The 21,887-nt window shown below is 39.6% G+C and overlaps 1 long non-coding RNA gene across 12 annotated transcripts in view; it reads left to right on the forward strand.

The window, feature by feature from the left end:
• The first annotated feature begins 483 nt into the window (after positions 1–483).
• Positions 484–21,887, forward strand: part of LOC147370991 (uncharacterized) — a 148,829-nt gene continuing 127,425 nt past the window's right edge. For 2 of the 12 annotated variants that reach the window (XR_015165690.1, XR_015165689.1), the window contains exons 1-2: positions 547–980; positions 19,641–19,778. This is a non-coding gene — a long non-coding RNA (uncharacterized LOC147370991). Of the gene's footprint in view, positions 981–19,640; positions 19,779–21,272; positions 21,535–21,887 lie in introns of those variants that run through there. The other 10 variants (XR_015165683.1, XR_015165681.1, XR_015165687.1 and 7 more) reach the window with 10 other exon arrangements.

Consider the following 21,887-nt stretch of genomic DNA (forward strand, 5'->3'; position numbering starts at 1 on the left):
ATGCTCACCATATTTGCCTCTAAATGAGTATAGGAATTTTTTTAAAAATCAAATCAGGTTATCTCTTCATTTTTTAAGCTTCAGTTCAGAATTTTCCACAGTTTATTGTGATCCACACAATCAAAGGCTTTGGCATAGTCAATAAAGGAGAAATAGATGTTTTTCTGGAACTCTCTTGCTTTTTCGATGATCCAGCAGATGTTTTTAAGCTTAGAAAAACATAAAATCATGAAATCTTTATCTGGGTATGACAGGCAGACCCTAAGGTAACCCCAGTGATCTCCGCTATCTGGCATTCACGCCTGTCAGATCCCCACCCCTAGAGTGTGGTTGGGACCTGTGACTTGTTTATAACTAATAGAATGCAAGAAAGGTAATGGAATGGCACTCCTGAGATTATTTCACATGGTGTTAAGTCTTACTGGGCTTCCCAGGTGGCGCTACTGGTAAAGAACCTGCCTACTAATGCAGGAAACATAAGACATGCGGCTTCGATCCCTGGATGGGGAAGATCCTCTGGAGAAGGGAATGACAACAGACTCCAGTATTCTTGCCCTAAGACTCCCATGAACAGAGGAGCCTGGCAGGCTACAGTTCATAGGGTTGCAAAGAGTCGGACAAGACTGAAGCGACTTGGCATGGAGGCAAGTCTTGCCAGTCAAATTGCTTCAGAGCTTTTCTTTGCTGGCTTGATGAAGTAAACAGCTATGCTGAGAAAGCCCACCTGGCAAGCAATCACTGGTGTTTGATTTGTAGCACCTGAGGGCAACCTCAGTTGAGAGTTGACAGCCAAGAACAAGTCAGGGCCTTTGGACTTACAGCCCCAAGTAAATGAATTCTGATTGGACGTGCTTAAGAGAAGATATATTCCCAGCTGAGCCAGATGAAAATGCAGTTCATAAACTTGTTTGCAACCCTGCTACATCTTGAGCAGAGAACCCAGTCCTGTATCAGGATGCCAGACCAACAGAAACTAAGAGGTAATAAATATGTGTTCTTTTACCCACTAGGTACATAGGAACTTGTTGTGGAGAATATAAAACTAATGCCCTGGATGAGAAGCAAGATTGGCAGGAATATTTCAGAAAGGAAAATGACATCTCTATTTTAATTCACTTGCATCTGAACCATATCTGTGTGCACTATCAATCCTTTAAATATAGACTCTAGACTTCTGAAATTACGTCAGTGATCTCGACCTTGAGGCTTAGAGCAAATCCCAGAATGAACAGTGCTTAGAGTTCCATCATGTCAAGTGGACAGAAGTTTTGCTTTCTCTCAAGTTAAAGTATTTTTTATTCTGCAAGTGAGAATTCATCTCCTGAGTCATTATTATTCAACATCAAATATACAATATTTGAGTTGAGATTTTGCTAATGCACAAGGAAAAAATAACAATATTCTTTTATTTTTCTTGCTGTCCCTTGATTTTCTTGGGTGCCCTTTATAAAAAGTCAAGACATACCCAGGGAAAAATAACTGAATTTCAGAAAACTTGGAGTTATGTTGCTCACTTTCAATGACTACTAAATGTCAGGAAACCATCTGAAAGAAAAGGTGATGTTGATGTAAAATTCTAAATAGTGTTTGGGAAAAAACGTAGATGTATTTACAAAGTGTTTCCTGATTTATTGTATATAGTCTATCACAACCATAAAGAATCACCACACTCTTAGCCATTTAAACAACGCAAATGCATTGTCTCACAGTCCTATGGGTCCTAAATACAGTAGGTTTGGCTGGTTTCTTTACTAAGGCTCCCACAAGGCCAAAATCAAGGTGTCATCAAGGTTCTGGGTTTGTTTTGTTTTTTTCCTGGAGGTTCTTGGGGAGAATCCATTTCCAAATCCTTTTAGAATCCACCCACTGGCAAAACTTCAGTTCCATGGGTTTGTAGTACTGAAGTTCCCATTCCTTTGCTGGCTGTTGTCTGAGCTACTGATGTGTAATAGGGAAGATTCTATTACAAGCACATCACTAAAGGGATGTTGCCTATAACAGGTGTCTCCAACCTCCCAGGATCTAATTCTTGGTGATCTGAGGTGTAACTGATGTAATAATAATAGAATTAAAGTGTGCAATAAATGTAAGGTGCTTGAATCATCCCTAAACTTCACCCCCATCCCCCCCAATCCTGGTCCATGGAAAAATTGTCTTCCACAAAAGTGGTCCCTGGTGCCAAAAAAGTTGGGGATCACCAGCCTATAAGTTTATATTATACATAATAACCCAGTTCTGGGAACCTGGCTTCCCAGATAATGAAGGTTAAGCTAAAATACCTTTTGTTAACTCACAGGAGCATCTTGACCAGGGCCACCTGTGAATGGCTAGGGAAAGGAATAAATTAACACATTCTTTCCAGAGTCTGGCCAAAAGCAAGACCTTATCCCCTCCCCTTTTAGGATTAAAAAAAGCCCGAATGCCATCTTGGGGAACATGGTTCTTTAGGAACGCTAGTCTGCCATCCTTTCCATCTGCTGGCTTTCTGAATAAAGTCGACATTCCTTTCCCCAACATGTTGTTTCATGACTTATTGTCAGCCTATTTTGTGTCAAGCAGTACAAACTTGAACTTGGTAGCACTAGAGGTGAGTTCATTTCTTGGCTTATGACCACCTTCCTTCTATCTTCAAAGGGGCTCCAGCTCTTCTCACATTTCAAATTTCTGTGCTTCGTCTATCTGTTCCTGGTGAATTTAAGGTCCTTTCTTTATCGTGAAAGAATTCAAAGATGAAGCAGAGACATTAAGAAGGGAAACAAAGTTTATTTAAGCAGGATATGCTCTTACAGGGAGAGCAGGCAGATAGGTGAAGCGCTGTTGCCCTGAGTTTCCTTGGCAAGCCAGTTAGGGGCATACAGATGAAGGGGAGGAATAGTCACTGGGAAAGAGGAGTGTGGGGGGTCATGTTCCCTTATTTTCATCCCAGCCCCAGTTTCCCAAGAGGAGGAGGAATTTTTTCCTTATTTAGCTTAGATCAGAAGTATCATGGCATCAGTGCATGATGGGCACTTCTTATCTGTAAGTCTGATTCTACTGTAATGAGAGCATAATGCTCAACAGGCTAAATAAGGTCACAGGAGAGTCCCACCTTTCCCCACCTTTTTTTGTCTGCTAGGCAGACACTTAACACCCCAAATGTGCAGTTCTTGTCAGTCTGCAGGTTGCTGCCTTCCTGTCTGCCTGTGAACCCCCATTGTTTGTAAGGTACCAGGATTTCTGCCTCTTTGCCCCTCCCTGCCCCCATTTTTCTGCTCATACCTAGCTACCTGCCTGCTGGAAAATATCCGCTGCCCTTCTCTTCTGTTGCATCTCTGACAACAGCCAGAGAAATGCCTCTGTTTTTAAGGGTTTATATGACTGGCTCAAGCACATCTCTGTAAGCCAGGCTGATCTCCCTATCTCACATACTGTAACCTCAATCATATCTGTGAAATCCCTTCTGCTGTGTAACTGGTAACATTCACAGGTTTGGGGGATGAGAGCTTGGGCATATTGGGTGCGGGGCCATTATTGTACCTAGTATACTATTCAAGTTAAATTATCATTTTACAGTAGACAGCTGCATAGAGCCAACACCATCTTTAAATTGGGGGAAATGGTTTCTCACAGTAGTTTTCTGGTGGCTAACTTTTGTGATCTTTGTTTAGAATTGATTCCCTCACTTTCTTTTCCACTCTGTGTAGAAGCCAGTTTAAAAGCCTCTCTAGTTATCCACTATCATATACTTTGCTTTTAGTATCTAGTTATCTAATAATGATAGTCTTCTATTTTTTCTTTACATACTTTTTTAAATTGTGATAAAAGTTGCATAACATAAAATGTTAACCATTTTTAAGTGTATGATGCAGTGGTGTAAAGTACATGCACAGTACTGTGTATCCATCTCTATTTTCAGAACTTTATCATCATCTCAAATAGAAACGCGATGCCTATTAAGCAATGATTCCCTATTGGCCCAGCCCCTAGGTGATGGTAACAATTTCTGTCCCCAAGAATTTGCCTTATTCTAGATACTTCATATAAGTGGCATCATAAATAGTTTTTCTTCCGATTCTGGCTTATTTCCATTAGCATGTTTTCAAGGTCCAGCCTGTTGTGTGTGTGTGTGTGTGCTCAGTCATTTCCAGCTCTTTGCGACCCCAAGGACTGCAGTTCACCAGGCTCCTCTGTCCCTGGTATTTCTCAGGGAAGAATACTGGAGGGGTTGCAATTTCCTACTCCAGCGGATCTTCCCGACACAGGGATCAAACCCACATTTCTCCTTGTAGCATGCATCAAAACATCATTCCCTTTGGTTGCTGAGTAACATTCCGTTGTATGTATGTATCACATTTTATCCGTTCAATCATCTGTTGATGCACACTTGGGTTATTTCTGTCTTTTGTGAATAATGCCACTATGAATATGAGTAGACAAAAATATCTTTGACTCCCTACTTTTAATTTTACATGCATATAACCAAAAGTGTAACTATCAGATTATGAATTATTAAATCCATTTTTAATATTTTGAGGACCCACCATACTGTTTTCCATAGTGGATACATAATTCTACATTCCCAAAAACAGTGCACAATGATTCAAATTTTTCCACATCCTTGCCAATACTTATTTTCTGAGATTTTTTTTGTTTTTTTGTGTGTGTGTTTTGATAATAGCCATCCTACTGTGTGTGAGGTAGTAGTATATCAGTATGGTTTGGTTTCTCAAATTATTAGTGGTGATGTGTATACTTTAATTTGTTTATTGTCTGTGTGTATATCTTTGGGGAAATGTCTACCCAAGTCCTTTGCCCATTTTTTTCATCTCATTTGTTTCAAATGTCCCTCCTCTTATTAAATCAGTACATACTCAGTCTAGCAATTTTGACATATTCAGAGCAGTATGAACAAGAAATTAAAAGCCCACCAACACGTTAACAATTGCTAAACATTTTTGTGTCTATTCCTCTTCACTTTTCTAGGCATACATTTTTTTGTAAATATACTAGCTAGTTATAATTTCTAATATTCTGGATACAGTTGTTTGCTGCTTATTTAACACTGCTGCATTTGGTTATTAGCTCCTCCCCTTTGCTTGTGTTTATAATTGAGCTATTTTTCTTCTATTAAGTTGTAGGTGTTCTTCATTCTCAATATTACATCCATATTAGATATGTGATTTGCGAAGTTCTTCTCCTGTCGGTTGCCATTTCACTTTTTATAGTCTACTTTGCATGAAAGTTTTTAATTGTGATGAATTTCAATTTTTTTTCTTTAGTAGCCTGTGATTTTGGTGTCATATTTGCAAAGTTATTGCTGAATTCAGGTCATGAAGATTTTCCTATTTTTTTCCAAAGAGTTTTATAGTATTAGCTTTTAAGTTTAGGTCTTTGATCTGTTTTAAATTCACTTATTTTTAATCCTATTGTTTACTCTTTCATTTTTCATGATTTCAATCCAGATAGCAAAAAGTGTTCACATTTTTTCAGCACTTGGCAGCAAAAATATCTCCCCTTCTGTTTCAAATGAAAATCTTTAAGATATGAACAATATCTAATTGCTCAATATTGTGTCTTGTTCATTTTAATAAATGTAAGCAGAGTCAAGATTTAGATAAATTATGGACACTGACCTTTTTCTCATTAAGTTTAAAAATGCACACATGGAAATCTAAGGAGCCAAATTTTCTTCTGCTTGGTAAGAATAAGACTGTTAAGCTTGTATATTTAATTTTGTGTGAAAAAGGATTTGGCTGGCTGTTTTACCCAGTACTGAAGAAATAACCTTCTAATCTTTCAAATTTCCCGAGTGATAGGACTGTTATCCAGGGTTGGTCCCTGAACCACATTTGATAGTTTATGCTGACAAGGTAAATCTTGGGCTCTTGGATAAGTTTATGCTAATGAGATGACTCAAGAGGGAAACTGGCCATGCCAGAAAGACCATTTGTGCAAGTTGAGAGATGGAGCTTTGAGCCAGGTGATATTAGTCCTGCCTCTGAGGAGGAGGGTAAGAGGATGGACATTTAGTTCAGTCACATGGCCAATTTTTTAATCAGTCAGGCCCACAGAATGAACACTCAGCAAAACCTTGGACAGTGTAGCTTAGGTGAAGTACGCTGGTTGGCAACACTTTTTGAGTATTGTCACATTTTGGTTCTGAGAAGTTAACACATTTCTGGAAACTTTGCATTTGGAACTCTCCCCAACTTTGCCCTATTTATCTCTTCTCTTGGCTAATTCTAGTTTGTATACTCTTGCCATCATGCCATCATTCCATCATGAGTGCACACTCAGTTGTGTTTAACTTTTTGCAACCCTATGTACTGTAGCCCACTGGGTTCTGGCAATGGGATCCTCTAGGCAAGGATCCTGGAGTGGGTTACCATGCCCTTCTCCAGGGGATCTTCCCAACCCACGAATTGAACTTGCCTCTCTGGTGCCTCCTGCATTGGCAGGCAGGTTCTTTACCACTAGCACCATCTGGGAAGCCTGCTATAATAAACACTTGCTATAATAAAACTAATTCCAAGAATGGCGCTTTTAGTAAGCTTTGTTGAGAAGACTTGATGATAAATCTGAAGGAAGGTCAATGGAAATAAAAGGCAATTAATGAGGAGAGCAGGTGGAGTTAAGGGTTCAGTTCACATCAATTGTAAAACATGTGCTGAATATAAGAAAGAAAGAGATTACGCTGGGCTTGAGGTATCTGAGAACTTCTTGGAGGTGTCTTGTGAGGATGTTGAAGGCAGAACAAAGTGAAGGAAGAGAAGATGTGAGCATGCCAGGCAGGGAAATAATGTGAGCACAGTCACACACTGGTCATCAGTTTTAGGACCATGGTGTGAAGATCTAGAGGTACAGATTTAAACTGAGAAATGGTTTTAGTTTTTTTTCCCTCAAATTTATCCCCTAAATTAAATGATAAGTGTGATAACCAATAGAATGGACTATGCATATTGCTATGTTTTTCTTATTAGTATAAAAAAGATGAGCATTAAAGAGATCATATGCCACAAATATGCCACTTATGCTCACCACATGGAACTAGGATACCTAGGGGTTTTTTTAAATTTTTAATTTTAGGCTAATGTTTTACTTACTATAAAAATGTACATATATGGCATAAAAGCTAATTTTAATAATATAAATAAGCAAAATAAGATCATCCATAATACTTCCATCTAGAGGTAATAGTCATTATAGATAATAACTATATTTTTAAGGAAAATATCCTTCTAGTTTAGGCATTTTTTACATAATTGGAGTATTATAGACAGAGTTTTACTTTAATTGCATAAATTTATAAGCAGTTTTCCATGCTTTTATAAAAACTCATAAAACATTTTGAAAGACTTAAAAACATTCTAGTATAATTAGGCATTTGCCTATTAAATATTTAGTTTGTGTTCATTTTCATAATTCTAAATATTTATGTACATAAGTCATTATGTACATTGCAGATTATTACCTTAAAACTCTAGGCATTATGTTACAGAAATAGTGAGTAGAACTGAGATACCTTATTTTGACAACCAACTTATTTATCAAACTTGCAAAATATTTGTTTTATTCAATTTAATGAATGACCAAGAACCAAACCCATACCTTCATATGCACAAAGGAAAGACTCCTTTTCTCCTCCCAGGGTCTCTTCGATACTGTTATGTTGGAATAAACTTGTGGGAAATTACTTTGAGAAAGCATTTTGTTCATTCAGCTAAGCTGAAGGAAAAATAGTCATACCGTATACCTGGAACAGTGGTGTACGTACACTGTAATGCATGTAACTAAAATAAAGTATGATTTATACTGGCATTTAGTATAAGCACTTTCTATCAAGGAGCATCCATGGAAGAATGCTTGCCAGGAATCTGAGTCTGCCTGTACCTCTGAAACCCATACATCAATCAGCTTGACCAGATGAAGGTGTGGGTTTTTGGCAATATCAGACTATATATTGCTGTGAAGGTATCTTTCAGATGGGATTAATATTTAAATCAGTAGACTTTGAGTAAAACAGATTGCTCTCCCTAAGTGGATAGGCCTCATCTAGTCAGGTGAAAGCTTTAAAGGACTGAGATTCTTGAAAAGGAATTTTCTTCTCCCTCCAGATGACCTTCAGGCTCAAGTCACAACACCCACTCTTGCTGGAATATAAGGATATATCTCTATTTGTATATATTAATCCTATTGATTCTTTTCAGCTAAAGTATGTGCATATATATGTGGCAGTGGTTTAATCTCTAAGTCACGTCCAACTCTTTGTCATCCCATGGACTAGAGCCCACCAGGCTCCTCTGTCCATGGCATGTTCAAGGCAAGAATACTGGAAAAGGTTACCATTACCATCTCCAGGGGAACCTCCCCACCCAGAGGTTGAACTTGTGTCTCCTGCCATGCAGGCGGATTCTTTGCCAACTGGGCCCCCAGGGAAGCTGCTATATACATATATGTGTGTGTGTGTGTATATATATGCATATGTATATAGTCATATGGTCTCATTTAATCCCTACAAAAGACTTCAAAGTTAGATACAATTACTATCTTAATTTCATAGACAAAATCTCAACTCGATATTATTTCCTCAGAGAGACCTTCATGATTATTATAAGTAGCATCCCTTTTATGCAACTTTCACTCATCTCCCTATTTATTAATAGTATCTTAAAATCACTAATCACCATCAGGATTTTCTCACTTAAGTGATTTGTGTACTATTTTACTATCAACTTGGCAGAGAGTAGGCTTTTGGCAGACAGTAGGCTCTCATTTGGGCTTCCCTGGTAGCTCAGCTGGTAAAGAATCCACCTGCAAGGCAGAAGACCTTGGTTCAATTCCTGGGTTGGGAATATCCCCTGGAGAAGGGATAGGCTACCCACTCCAGTATTCTTGGGCTTCCCTGGTGACTCAGATGTAAAGAATCCACCTGCAATGCAGGAGACCAGGATTCGATCCCTGGGTTGAGAAGATCCCCTGGAGAAGGGCATGGCAACCCACTCCAGTATTTTTACTTGGAGAATCCCCATGGACAGAAGAGCCTGGCGGGCTACAGTCTGTAGGGTCCCAAAGAGTTGGACACAGCTGAGCAACTAAGAACATCACAACCTCTCATTTAATACTGGAAAAATGAATGAGTGAATGAAATTGTTTTGGGAAGATGTGAACATATATTATAATTCAACATACATAACCATTAAAAATTTAGAAGTATTAGTAAAAGCTCTAGAAACAAATGCTATTACAGTTTACATTTCTGAACAATTAACAGAACCTGGAAGACTCATCAGAGAAGGCAATGGTACCCCACTCCAGTACTCTTGCCTGGAAAATCCCATGGATGGAGGAGCCTGGTAGGCTGTAGTCCATGGGGTTGCTAAGAGTTGGACATGACTGAGCGACTTCACTTTCACTTTTCACTTTCATGCATTGGAGAAGGTAATGGCAACCCACTCCAGTGTTCTTGCCTGGAGAATCCCAGGGACAGCAGAGCCTGGTGGGCTGCCATCTATGGGGTCGCACAGAGTCGGACACGACTGAATCCACTTAGCAGCAGCAGCAGGAAGACTCATCTCCACTCTTTCTGAGAAGCCTGAGATACAAAGTTTCTTGGTTCTCACCTCCACTGTTCTATAGAATCCAACTGTGGGCAAGCCTAGCTAAGAAGGAAGATATACTTCAGAATGGTACTCTCTCCCTCTCAGCACTTAATCAGGAAGATATTGAGTGCCTGTTGCTGATGTTTGCCCTCCTCATAATTTCCCTTGTAACATACCCAGTCCTTCAGTAATACAGTCATTTGGCCCCACTGTGTTGGTGTTATGGTCTTGAAGGATCTAGATGACAAGGAAGGCGACCTCCACCTCTCCACTAACACCCAAGGTCAACAAGTTGTACCCAAGAGAGGAGGAGTTGTAGATGTGGTCAGCATCACTATGAGTGGAGGTCCCAGAGATACTGATACATGTGCAAATCAAAAGCAACCAAGGACCAACATCTGCATTTCCCCACCATAGTCTATAGCGAGCCAAACTACAAAACAGGGGCTTGAGGAGCATGGGAAGAGGTATTTAACTGCAGTCTTATTGGTGAGGAAACTGTGACCTGACAGGTCATGAATTACCCAGGTTTAACCATTAGTTACAGAGAAAGGTCTAAAACTCTAATAGTAATAATTCTTCCCACTATGTGGTGCTTTACTTTTTCTTGATTGACAATGAGTATTGCAAAGCTTATTTTCAATGAATTCATTTGAACAATAAAAAGAAGAAACTATATTTCAGAATATGATAGATGAATACCTGCATTTGGCAAGGCATTCTCTTCCCAGAGGCTTCATTTGGTTATCATTTCAAAGATTCTTCATGTGGCTTTCTGGTACGTCTACTACATTTTTGTGCTTCATCTCTTACCCACCTCACCCACACCCCCCAAATGGTTTTGCAAATTGTCCAGCAGCTGTTATAATCAGGGACTGCATAATTTTGTAGAAATTCTGATAGTCACTCTTATCTTTAAAGTCAAAGTAAAATATTATTTTCCCACCTTCCACAATTAATGCTTTAAGAGGCAAGCTGTGAGTGAAGGGCACTTTCTATTTGGCCAGTAAATATTTGGTATCTTGAGTTGAATTTTGAGATCTCATCAGCAAAATTAGCAGTATCTGGTAGACTGGTTCTCTTCGTTGGGGAACTGTGTTTAAAGTTGTATGAGTGATGAGTGAAATGGTTCTGACCTCCACGCTGCATGAGACAGACTGAACTCAGATTGATGGGATATATGCTTGCACTTTAGTGTTCGAGGCAGCTTGTGAGCTCTTGGTCTCAGGGAGCCTAGTTACTTATTTTCTATGACAATTCATAATTTCTTTGTCCCTAAACACATTCATACCCAGTGTCCCGCAACACTTCCCTTTTCTGTTATTTGTACTTTTGCATTATTTGTCATTTTTTTACCCCCCGAGTCCTTGCTCTAAACTCATTCTTTTCATAATTTTTGAACAAATTACTTATGTAAAGTGAACTTTGTTTTAATTTATAGTTAACTTGGCAGACTGTATTTTTACATGGATATAACAAATGTGGAATCTTTCCCATAGGGGTGCATTATATATTTCTTTTTAGAAGACAAACTAATCCGCTGAAATAAAAATTTTCACAGCATAACAGTGAGAACAGTAGCTGTCTAATTAAATCTCCCCCTAGGTGACAGATATCAGATGAAAACATTGAGGTTGGCTCCAGATAACATCTAGTCCACTCTTTCTCTAATTTTCATTTCTCTTACTTTAAACAAAGAGGGAAGTGGGAGCACTTATTTGTGGAAGTTTAAAGAGAGCTGTAAAAGTGGCCACTAGTAACAAATGAAATATACTCCATAGAATGAAGTAGAATGTATAGAAACAGCAAGTGCCTGCTGTTTCAATATTCAAATATGTTAATAGACTGAAACCAAGCAAAAATATATTGCGTTGGCCAAAAAGTTCCTTCCATGTTTTAGTAAAAGACACATTTCTCATTTTCATCAAGAACTTTATTGAACAATGCATTGGCCATTTTATTCCACTATCTTCTGCCATTTTTAAGGCAACTTCATAATTCCATCTTCCCAAAACTTATCTTTTTGAATAAAGAACTCTTCTAGGGCTTTTACAGTCTTCCAGGGAATTGGCGGGTTTTTGTTTTTTTTTTTTCCATAGAGACTGTTATAAATCTGAAATAAATGAAAATTGGAAGGTGCAATACCAGCTTCCCATGGGGCACTAGTGGTAAAGAACCCACTTCCCGTACTGGAGACATAAGAGACAAGGGTTTGATCCCTGGGTCAGGAAGATACCCTGGAGGGTGCGGCAACCCACTCCGGTATTCTTGCCACCTGGGAAGGCTGGTGAATATGGCAGATGAATCAGAACTTCTCAGCCAAGCTGTATAGTTGTTACCTGGTCATCAAAGAAACATGCCCTCCTGAGTTATCCTGATGGAAGATGATGTGTTTTCTGTTGATTAATTCTGGTCACTTTTTCATCATTTGCTGCTATCAGTTGGTCTAACTGGGAGCATTCCTTGTTGGAATTAATCATTTGGTTTTCCAGAAGGAGCTCCAGTAGAGGACTCCCTTCCAATCCCACCATATACACATCATCTTCTCGGGATGAAGATCTGCCTTCAGTGTGGTTGAATGGTGATTTATTTTACTTGCCCAATGATTTCTTCTGTTCCACATTATTGTACAGTATCCATTTCTCATCACCTGTCACAATTTTTTTTTAAAAACAGAACACTTTTGTTACCTTTAAGTAGAGAATTGCATGCAGAAATGCAGTTAAGGTTTTTTGTTTGTTTTGTTTTTTGCTTAACTTATGTGGAATTTAAACATCAAAGCAATGAACATAACCAAGCTGGTGCAAATGATTTTCAGTGCTTATTTGGACATTTTGAGTATGTTGGCTATCTCCTGTATGCTATAGCAATCTTCTTCAGGCTAAGTCTCTTCAATCCTGTCTGACTCTTTGCAACCCTAGGGGACTGTAGCCAGCCAGGCTCCTCTGTCCATGGGGATTCTCCAGGCAAGAATGCTGGAGTGGGTTGCCATGCCCTCCTCCAGGGGATCTTCCTGACCCAGGGATCGAACCCATGTCTCTTACATCTCTAGTACAGGAGGCGGGTTCTATATCACTAGCTCCACCTGGAAAGCTAATATAGTATTATCATTCTCAGTGTCTCGATTTGATCCCTGTCAACTTCAGCTGGTCTATCTGACAATGGAGCATCATCCAGTGAGAAATCTCCAGCATGAAACTTCTCAAACCACTTTTGATGAGTTCAGTCAGTCACAGCACCTTCTCCATACACTACTCTGATCTATTTTTGTGTTTCAGTTTTGCTTTTACCTTTCTTGAATTAATAACGCATTTTGTTGTTCAGTTGCTAAGTCGTGTCCAACTGCAATCCCATTAACTGCAGTACACCAGTCCTTCACTATCTCTGAGTTTGCTCAACTCTTGTCCATTGAGTCAGTGATGCTATCTAACCATCTCATCCTCTGCGGCCCTCATTTCCTTCTGCTGTCAATGTTTCCTAGCATCAGGGTCTTTTCCAATGAGTCAGATCTTTGTATCAAGTGACCAAAGTATTGGAGCTTCAGCATCAGTCCTTCAAATAGATATTCAGAGTTGATTTCCTTGCAGGCCAGGGAACTCTCAAGAGTCTTCTCTAGCACGACAATTCAAAAGCATCAATTCTTCAGTGTTCAGCCTTCTTTATGGTGCAACTCTTACATCTGTACATGATTGCTGTTAAAAGCTGTAGCTTGACTATTTGGACCTTTGTTGGCAAAGTGATGTCTCTCCTTATTAATGCACTGTCTAGGTTTGTCAGAGCTTTTCTTCCAAGGGGCAGGTGTCTTTTAATTACATGGCTGCACTCACTGTCCACAGTGATTTTGGAACCCAACAAATTAAAATCTGTCACTGTCACTGTTTTTTACTTTTTATGCCATGAAGTGATGGGGCCAGATGCCATGATTTTAGTTTTTTGACTGTGGAGTTTTCATTCTCCTCTTTCACTTTCATCAGGAAGCTCTTTAGTTCCTCTTCACTTTCTGCCATAAGGGTGGTGTCATCTGCATATCTGAGGTTATTGATATTTCTCCTGGCAATCTTGATTCCAGCTTGTGCTTCTTCCAGCCCAGCGTTTCTCATGATGTACTCTGAATATAAGTTAAATGAACAGGGTGACAATATATAGCCTTGTACTCCTTTTCCAATCTGAAACCAGTCAGTTGTTCCCATGTGAGTTTTTAATTGTTACTTCTTGATATGCATACAGGTTTCTCAGGAGAAATGCTAAAAATGTTGCTTTTTTTTCCATCTTCAATATTAAAATAGCTACACAAAAATTCACCAGTTTTGATAAATATTTTACTTAAATGCATGCTGATATGACAGCTGTCACCATACAGTCCAATTAAATTGATTTGAATGATGTTAAAGACAAGCACTACTAGATCTACCTGATGGAAAAACTGAACAAATGTTTTGGCCAAACAAATATATACCCTTCTCTGTACTGAGAGGAAAATGTTTATAAGTCAGGATCATCTTGGGAGAATATGCTTATAAACATGGACCATACCCACACTTTTTCCAACAAATTAAGTCAGGATATATCTTAACTCTCCCTCTATCTTGCCTGTGATCTATTCTTACCACTTCACTGCTACCACCTTGAACGGAAATACTATGAACTCACACCAGTTACATCAGTGGCCTAATTTCCTTGCTTCTACACCTCACCCTTCATAGTGTTTTACCAAATCAGCACTTATGAAGGGCACCCTTTAAAAAAAAGGGTCAGATCTTACCCATCTTCAGCTCAAATTGGCAGATCCTATAGCTCAGAGTCTAAGCCTTATAATAGCCTAAAAAGCCCTACTAGACATAGAACCTGGTGTTCTGATGACCCATTGCTGTGTGACGTCACCCCACAGTGATCATTTTATTCTTTCACATGGTTCTGGGGTTGACTTGGCTCAGCTAGGTGGTTATTTTTTGGTTTCTTTCATGGTGGTGGGGACTGGAATCATTGACAGGCTTTCCCAGTCACAAGTCTGACAACTAATCCTGGTTGTAGGTGGTCTGTTAGCTGGAACCTACATGCAGTCCCTTCACTCAGCCTGCACATCTCACAGTTCTGAGAGCAAGCTTCCCAAGGAACAGTAAGAGAAGGTACCAGTTTCATAAGGTCTGGACCTAGAAGTCAGCACAGCATAACTCCACCCACATTGCCAGTCAGTCACCAGCCTCCATCCAAGAGGATGAGACCTATAGGCCCCAGCTCTTGATGAGGGGCCTGTCAAAGCATTTGGTAATTAGGCTTTGAAACCACCAAAGCTGGCAGCCTCTTCTCCTTGCTCACTCAAATCTAACTCTACTCATTCCCTTTTGGTCTTAAACATGCTAGTCAGGCCCCTTCCTTTTGAGGCATTTGCACCACTGTACCACCAACCCTCACTTTCTGCCACAACCACACATGCAATGTCTAAATACCATAGTGTTCCTGAAAGGTAACTCTAAAAGATCCCATTTGAAACTATGCTATTTTTTTTAATACTAAGTTATTTGTTTCTTAAAGAAGCTTTCTTTACCTTCCTTTTGGTATACTTAATGAACCAAGTCATTACTGAATATAGAGAGAGTTGAAAGCTGATTAACCATTTCTATTTGTAATAATGACTTAAAGAGTACAAAAATAACCTGGATTCAACAAAAGATTAAATTATGTTTGGTATCATGTAGTTAGTAAAGCAAGGGATTAAGTTTAATAAGATTTTCAATTATAAATATTGATATAAAAATAAAATTCTGGTTAATATAGGGTTAACCAGAAAACAATTTAAAATATGTCTTTTCTGAGACTTAGTTCAGGGTTGTACTGAAATAACACATAAAGCTGTATCACAACTGATGGAAGTTGTACCTTGTGTCTGTCTTATTCATACTTGAGTATTATGTTCAAGGTTGGTTTTTTTCTTTTTCTGGAAAGTGATGTGATAGTTTGTTCAAAGATACATTTTTATCTTTGCTGTCTTAGGCATTGACAATAAAAAAAAAAGTATAAATGAGTGAACATTCTCAGACTTTTAACAATGTAGTTTAAGTACATGCTTGGTGAAGAAATATAAAACATGGGAGAGTAACATAGTGTTACAAAAATGTCCTTTGATGAATGATGAAGGAGGAAGGGCTACAAAAGCATAACTATCCTATGTCATTCCTCATGTCCAATTAACCACTAAATACTGTCTGTCCAATCTCTCAGATCTGTCCTCTCCACCTGGGGAACCAGCATCTTGAATTATGGCATCATCATTTCACAGTCCACTGTGGTAACAATTTCCTAAATGGTTTCCAAGATTCCTATCTTGCCCCCTTAAGTTCACTTTTCACATTGTCACCAGGGTAATATTTCTTTACACCACATTATGTAGCGACACAATCGTTTTCTCAAAACCCTTCAATAGCTCTCTATTGGCCGAAGGGAAAGGAAAGTTTAAATTCCGGTGTGACATGTAGGTTCTTTTATGGCCTCTCTCCTGCTTCCCTCTTCAACTCCCTCTCTTCCCTCCTTCCTACACTGGCCACTCAAAATCCACTCCATCTAAAGCACTAGCAGTTTCCTGAAAGAGCCCAGCTTTTCTTGCCTTCAAGCCTTTGTATTTGTTATTCTTTCTGTAAAACACCTCTTCACTCTTCTTTCTTTCCTTTGGGAATGTGTAAAGGTGTTAGCATCTGCCTATTATCTAGTCCTCTCTATACGCATGAATTGGGAGTAGTGAATACAGAAAATTATGAATCAGATGCTTCCAGACAACATAGCATCAAGGTCAGGCAGAACTGATCAGCATGAGTGGGCACACTCAGTACCCGGATCCAACAGTACGTTGCAATAGACATTGAGCTTTGGCTAGGCTGAGGCTGGACACACACCCCTTGCTCTTAAGTGGAGTATAAATGAATGTGTGTTTTCTCTGGCTTATTGCTAGTAAAGAAGGACAAGTGTACTTGTGGCCCTAGGAAATTCTTCTGTCTACATTGGACTTGGTGCTTGTGGACCCAGGACCTTATAATAAGAAACTACTTAATCATAGTCAAAGCTGAGGGTTAGTATTCACCTGCTCCTGGAAGAGGTGCAGGTGAATACTCAACCCACTTCCTCTGGCCTTTCCTTCCCAGCTTAGGTCAGTGCCCTCCTTTGCGCCCATGGCAGCCTGTGCTAATCTCTAGGAGCACACTGTCAGCCTATCTTGTGAATTTCTATTTATTTATTTTTACTTCCTCTACCCATCTGTATGTTCTTTAAATAAAAATACAAATAATTAACACCTAACACAGCGCTTGACATATAGTAGACTCTGAATTAATAAAGTGAATGATGTCCTAAGACTTCGAAAGACACCAGAGTCTGAGACTATCACTACTGTCTTTGTCGTCGTTGTTCAGTAGCGCAGTTGTGTCAGACTCTTGGCAACCCCACAGATTGCAGCATGCCAGGCTTCCCTGTCCTTCAACATCTCCCATAGCTTGCTCAAACTCATGTCCATTGAGTCGGTGATGCCATCCAACCATCTTGTCTTCTGTCATCCCCTTCTCTTCCTGCCTTCAATCCTTCCCAGCATCAAGGTCTTTTCCTAAGGCTGCTCTTCTCATCAGGAGGCCAAAGTATCAAAGCTTCAGCTTCAGTATCAGTCCATCCAATGAATATTCAGGATTTATTTCCTTTAGGATTGACTGGTTTGATCTCCTATCACTATGGTACATTTATCTTCAACTTCTAGGATGGAAGAAAAAGACAAGTAGAAGATAAGACTTCCCTGGATAAGAATGCTTTAGCTTACTTGGTGAGAACCTGTGATTCCAAAATATAATGGCATTATATTATAGTATGGCAGTCAGAGTCTATATCCTTGCATTATTCCCAGTCTTAAAGGAAAAGTGAATATTTCATCACTTAGTATGGTGTTGGGTGTATGAGGCTTTTCATACATAGATCAGGCCTTGGAAGCCTCTTTTTATTCCTCACTTACTGAAAGTTCTTTTTAAAATGAGTGCTAAATTTCATCAAATGCCTGTTCTGATCCTATTGAGGTTAATTTATATTTTCTTCATAATATGGTAATTAAGTTGGTAAAAATGTTAATGCTGAACTAACTGAGAATTTCTGAAAAACTTTGCTTAATCATGATGGATTATCCTTTTTATGTATTGCATAATTTGATTCACTATATTCTGTTAAGGATTTTGTATCTGTGTTCATAAGTATCAGATTCAAGTTTTATTGACATTGACTCAAGTTCACTAAATCTTCCTCCATCTTGCTCAGACCACATTAGCCCAACAAATAAATTATCTGTGATTTATATCATATTTTTTATCCATAGAAACTCCAATCTTGGTTCTTCCTATAGTTTCCACCTCTCTCCTGTTGTCCCCTTAAGTTACTAATCTTTCCCCTAGAACATTCTACATTATTTCTCAGTTATTCTGTCATATCTGAAAATTCCAACATCTGAGCCATCTCTGAGTTTGATTTTATTGACTCTTTCCTCTTTTGACTATATGTATTTTTTAACTTCTTTATGTGTCTTAAGTTTTTATCATAAAATATTAAGAAAGTATGTCATTAAATAAATATATTTTCCACATAGAAAAACCTGTGTGTTGGGAAAGGCAGTCTCATGTTCAGTCTTTTGACTCCCACTCAACCTCATAGGAATGGACCTTGGGCCTGGAACACTTCCTTAACCAAGAGAAAGGGAGCCACCTACACGGTAGGTGGTATATAAATTGGCGCAGTCATTATGGAAAACAGTATGGAGATTTCTCACAAAACTAAAATAGAACTAGCATATGATCTAGCAATGCCACTTGTGGGTATATGTCTGAAAAAACATAAACACTAATTGAAAAAGATACATGCAGCCCAATGTGCATAACAGCATTATTTACAATTGTCAAAATATAGAAGAAACCTGTGTCCATCAGCAGGTGAATGGATAGAGAAAATGTGGTACACACACACAATGGAATACTACTCAGCCATAACTCCCTGAAGAAGGTAATGGCAACCCACTCCAGTATTCTCCCCTGGAGAATTCCACAGACAGAGGAGCCTGGCAGGCTACAGTCCATGGGTCACAAAGAGTCAGACACCACTGAGCAAATCACACACACACACATAAACAGAAATGAAATGTTGCAATTCACAGCAACATGGACGGACTTGGAGGACATTATACTAAGTAAAATAAGTCAGAGAAAGGCAAATACTATATGTTATCCCTTATATGTGGAATCTAAAAAATATAGCAAACTAGTGAATTAAACAGAAAAAGAAACAGACTCATTGCTGTGCCAAACACTGCAGATAGGAGTCCAGACGCCCCTGCCTACTTCATCTTGTTATCAGAGTTTCCAGGCAAAACAGCATCAAGCAATAGATAAAATGATGTTTTACTTACACAGAGATGGACAAAGCATGATCAGCTTCTATGCTGCTGCTGCTAAGTCGCTTCAGTCGTGTCTGACTCTGTGCGACCCCATAGACATCAGCCCACCAGGCTCCTCTCTCTGTCCCTGGGATTCTCCAGGCAAGAACACTGGAGTGGGTTGCCATTTCCTTCTCCAATTCATACATACATGCTAAGTTGCTTCAGTCGTGTCTGACTCTGAGAGCCCCTGGACAGCAGCCCACCAGGCTCCTCTGTCCACGGAATTCTTTAGGCAAGAGTAGTGGGTGCTGATTCCTCATGGCCCACAGGTCTCTCTTGGCAGCCAATGTAGGGGAGATAACAAAGGAGTGGTTACAACTGGTGAGAAGGGAAGAGGGAGGGGCAATATAGGAGTAAGGGACTATAAAAATGGTTATTATGGGATTCTATGAAATCATGTGTGTGTGAAATTTTTGAAAACTGTAAAGCATTATAGAAATTAAAGAATCTTTCATTCAATTAAAAAAAATTAAGAGTTTACACAGCCTGTGTCATGCTTAGTGTGTAGAAGTAACCTTTCCCTGTTTCATGTTCAGTGGGTTCTCTGTGGTTCTGTTTGAATCTGTGCCATTAGGGCCCTTGACCAACCCTGCCACTATGTCTGCCTTTTACAGGAATGGCACGGGGCCCTTCCACTGCAGCATGAGGCTGTACATAGGAGAACTCCCCTGCGTTGGCTGCCGAGAGAACCCTGCAGGCCATGAGGAATCAGCACCCACTATAGAAGCTGATCACGCTTTGTCCATCTCTGTGTAAGTAGAGCATCATTTTATCCATTGCTTGATGCATTGTTTTCCCTGGAAACTCTGATAACAAGATGAAGTGGGTAGAGGCGTCTGGACTCCTATCTGTGGTGTTTGGCACAGTGATGGTCTTTGCTATCCTCCATGTAGTTGAGAATTTTTCCTTGGCTTTGGGATGTGGCATACAATGTTTTATTGGACATTATGCCTCTCTTCTCTTAAACTGTTGGTACAAAGGCTTGAGTTAATATAATCTTTTATTTTGGTCTGAGTTTTGTTGTACTTCTAGCTAGATTCAGTTCACCACTGACTCCAATGATTTGAGGGCAAGGTCATAATCTTTCCTTCAAAATTGGAGGCTGGAAATGCATGGCATTGTTTCTGAAAAGAGCATTGCAGTTTGGGATCATATGATCTTTGGAGGATGTGATACATTTTTTAATATTGCCACTGTAGATTTTTATCCTTTAAGTGGACTCTTGTATTTTAAAAGTAAATATCTTTTTTAAAGAAGATTGTTTTTTAAATTATTTCTTCATTGGCTGTGGTTGGTGTGTGGACCACATAGGTCTTCGTTGTTGTGTGGACTTTTTTGTAGTTGCTGAGAGCAGGGGCTGCTCTCTAGTTGCGATTCCCAGGCTTCTCATTGTGGTGACTTCTCTTTGTGCAGAGCGTGGGCTCTGGGGTGCGTGGGCTTCAGTAGTTGTAGCGCATGAGCTCAGTAGCAGCTCCCGGGCACTGGAGCACGGGCTCAATAGTTGTGGGGCACGGGCTTAGTTGCTCCACAGCATGTGGGATCTTTCTGGATCAGGGATGGTACTCATGTCTCCTGCATGAGCAGGTGGATTCTCTACCACTGAGCCACCAGGGAAGCCCCGAAAATAAATACCTTTGAAGCAACTCGGTCAAATAAAATTTGTGTGACCAAAAGGGTAAAATGTCGTTATGATTACAGTAAGATAGTGTGGCCACCAGGGGAAAATGTCAATTTCTTGGAGTGTCTTATGCTCTGTCCCAAAGTCAGGTTCATAGCAGATTTCAAGCAATGACAGTCTCTTTGGACTAGGGGTACTGCTCAAAGCACTACTTTGTAAAGGGCAATGTGTCTGACTCATTAATTTGTTCTGGCCTAGTGCTTCTCAGAATGTAGTGTGTGTGCAAATCACCTGGATGTTATTAAAGGTTCTAATTCACTAGGTCTGAGATATAGCCTATGATTCAGCATTTCTACTCAGCTCCCGAGTAATGTCAACCCTTGGATCACATCTTGAGTGGCAAAGGTTGTGTCTCTGGTCCTAAAGTCAAAATGCCTGACACCCCACCCATGCTAGCCAGCTTCCAACAGGGCTTCCACTGATCTGTGCCTCCTGGTGTTAAACTTTGTGTGGCCCTCTCCTTTGTGTGTGTCACCAATTAAAGATGACAGAATAAATGGTATGTCACTTCCAAAAGGCCCTCTTTCTTGGTTTCTCCATTTCTATCTGAGATTCCTCACTTTGGTAGATGCTGGCTTCCACATCACAAACATCCCTCTGGGGAGGCTGACCTGGTGAGGCACTGGGATCTAAAGCCAACTAACATTGCAGAACCAAGTGAGATTCCAGGTGGATCCTCCAACCCTACTTAAGCCTCAGATGACTATAACCTCAAACACCAGTTTGACTAAAACCTCATAAGAGAAGCTGAGCTAAAACAACCCAATTAAGCTATTTCTGGATTCTTTGATCCTCCTAAACTGTTAAATAATAAAAGTTTACTATTTTAATTGTGTGTGTGGGAAGCACTTTCTTATGGAGCAAGAGAAAAGTAATAGAAGTTGTTAACTTCTCTGTTATTAAATACAATGGTATCAGTGGATTTTAGACACTAGATCAGAACTTTTTACTTTGAGTACTTTAGTTGGTTAAATTGAGTCAATTCTCTACCAACACCTGTATATTGATTTCCTAACCCTGGGTCCCTGTGAATGTGACCTTATTTGGAAATAGGATTTTTGCAGATGTAATCAAGTTATAATAAGATCATTCTGGATAGCTGGGGCCCTAAATCCAGTGACTGGTATCCTTATAAGGAGAAATACGGAGACACAGACCCAAAGGGAGGAAGACCATGTGGCAG

This window comes from Bos grunniens, chromosome 6, assembly GCF_055505025.1.
Source record: "Bos grunniens cultivar Pamir isolate PY7600 chromosome 6, Bosgru_T2T1.0, whole genome shotgun sequence".
Classification (NCBI taxonomy): Eukaryota; Metazoa; Chordata; class Mammalia; order Artiodactyla; family Bovidae; genus Bos; species Bos grunniens.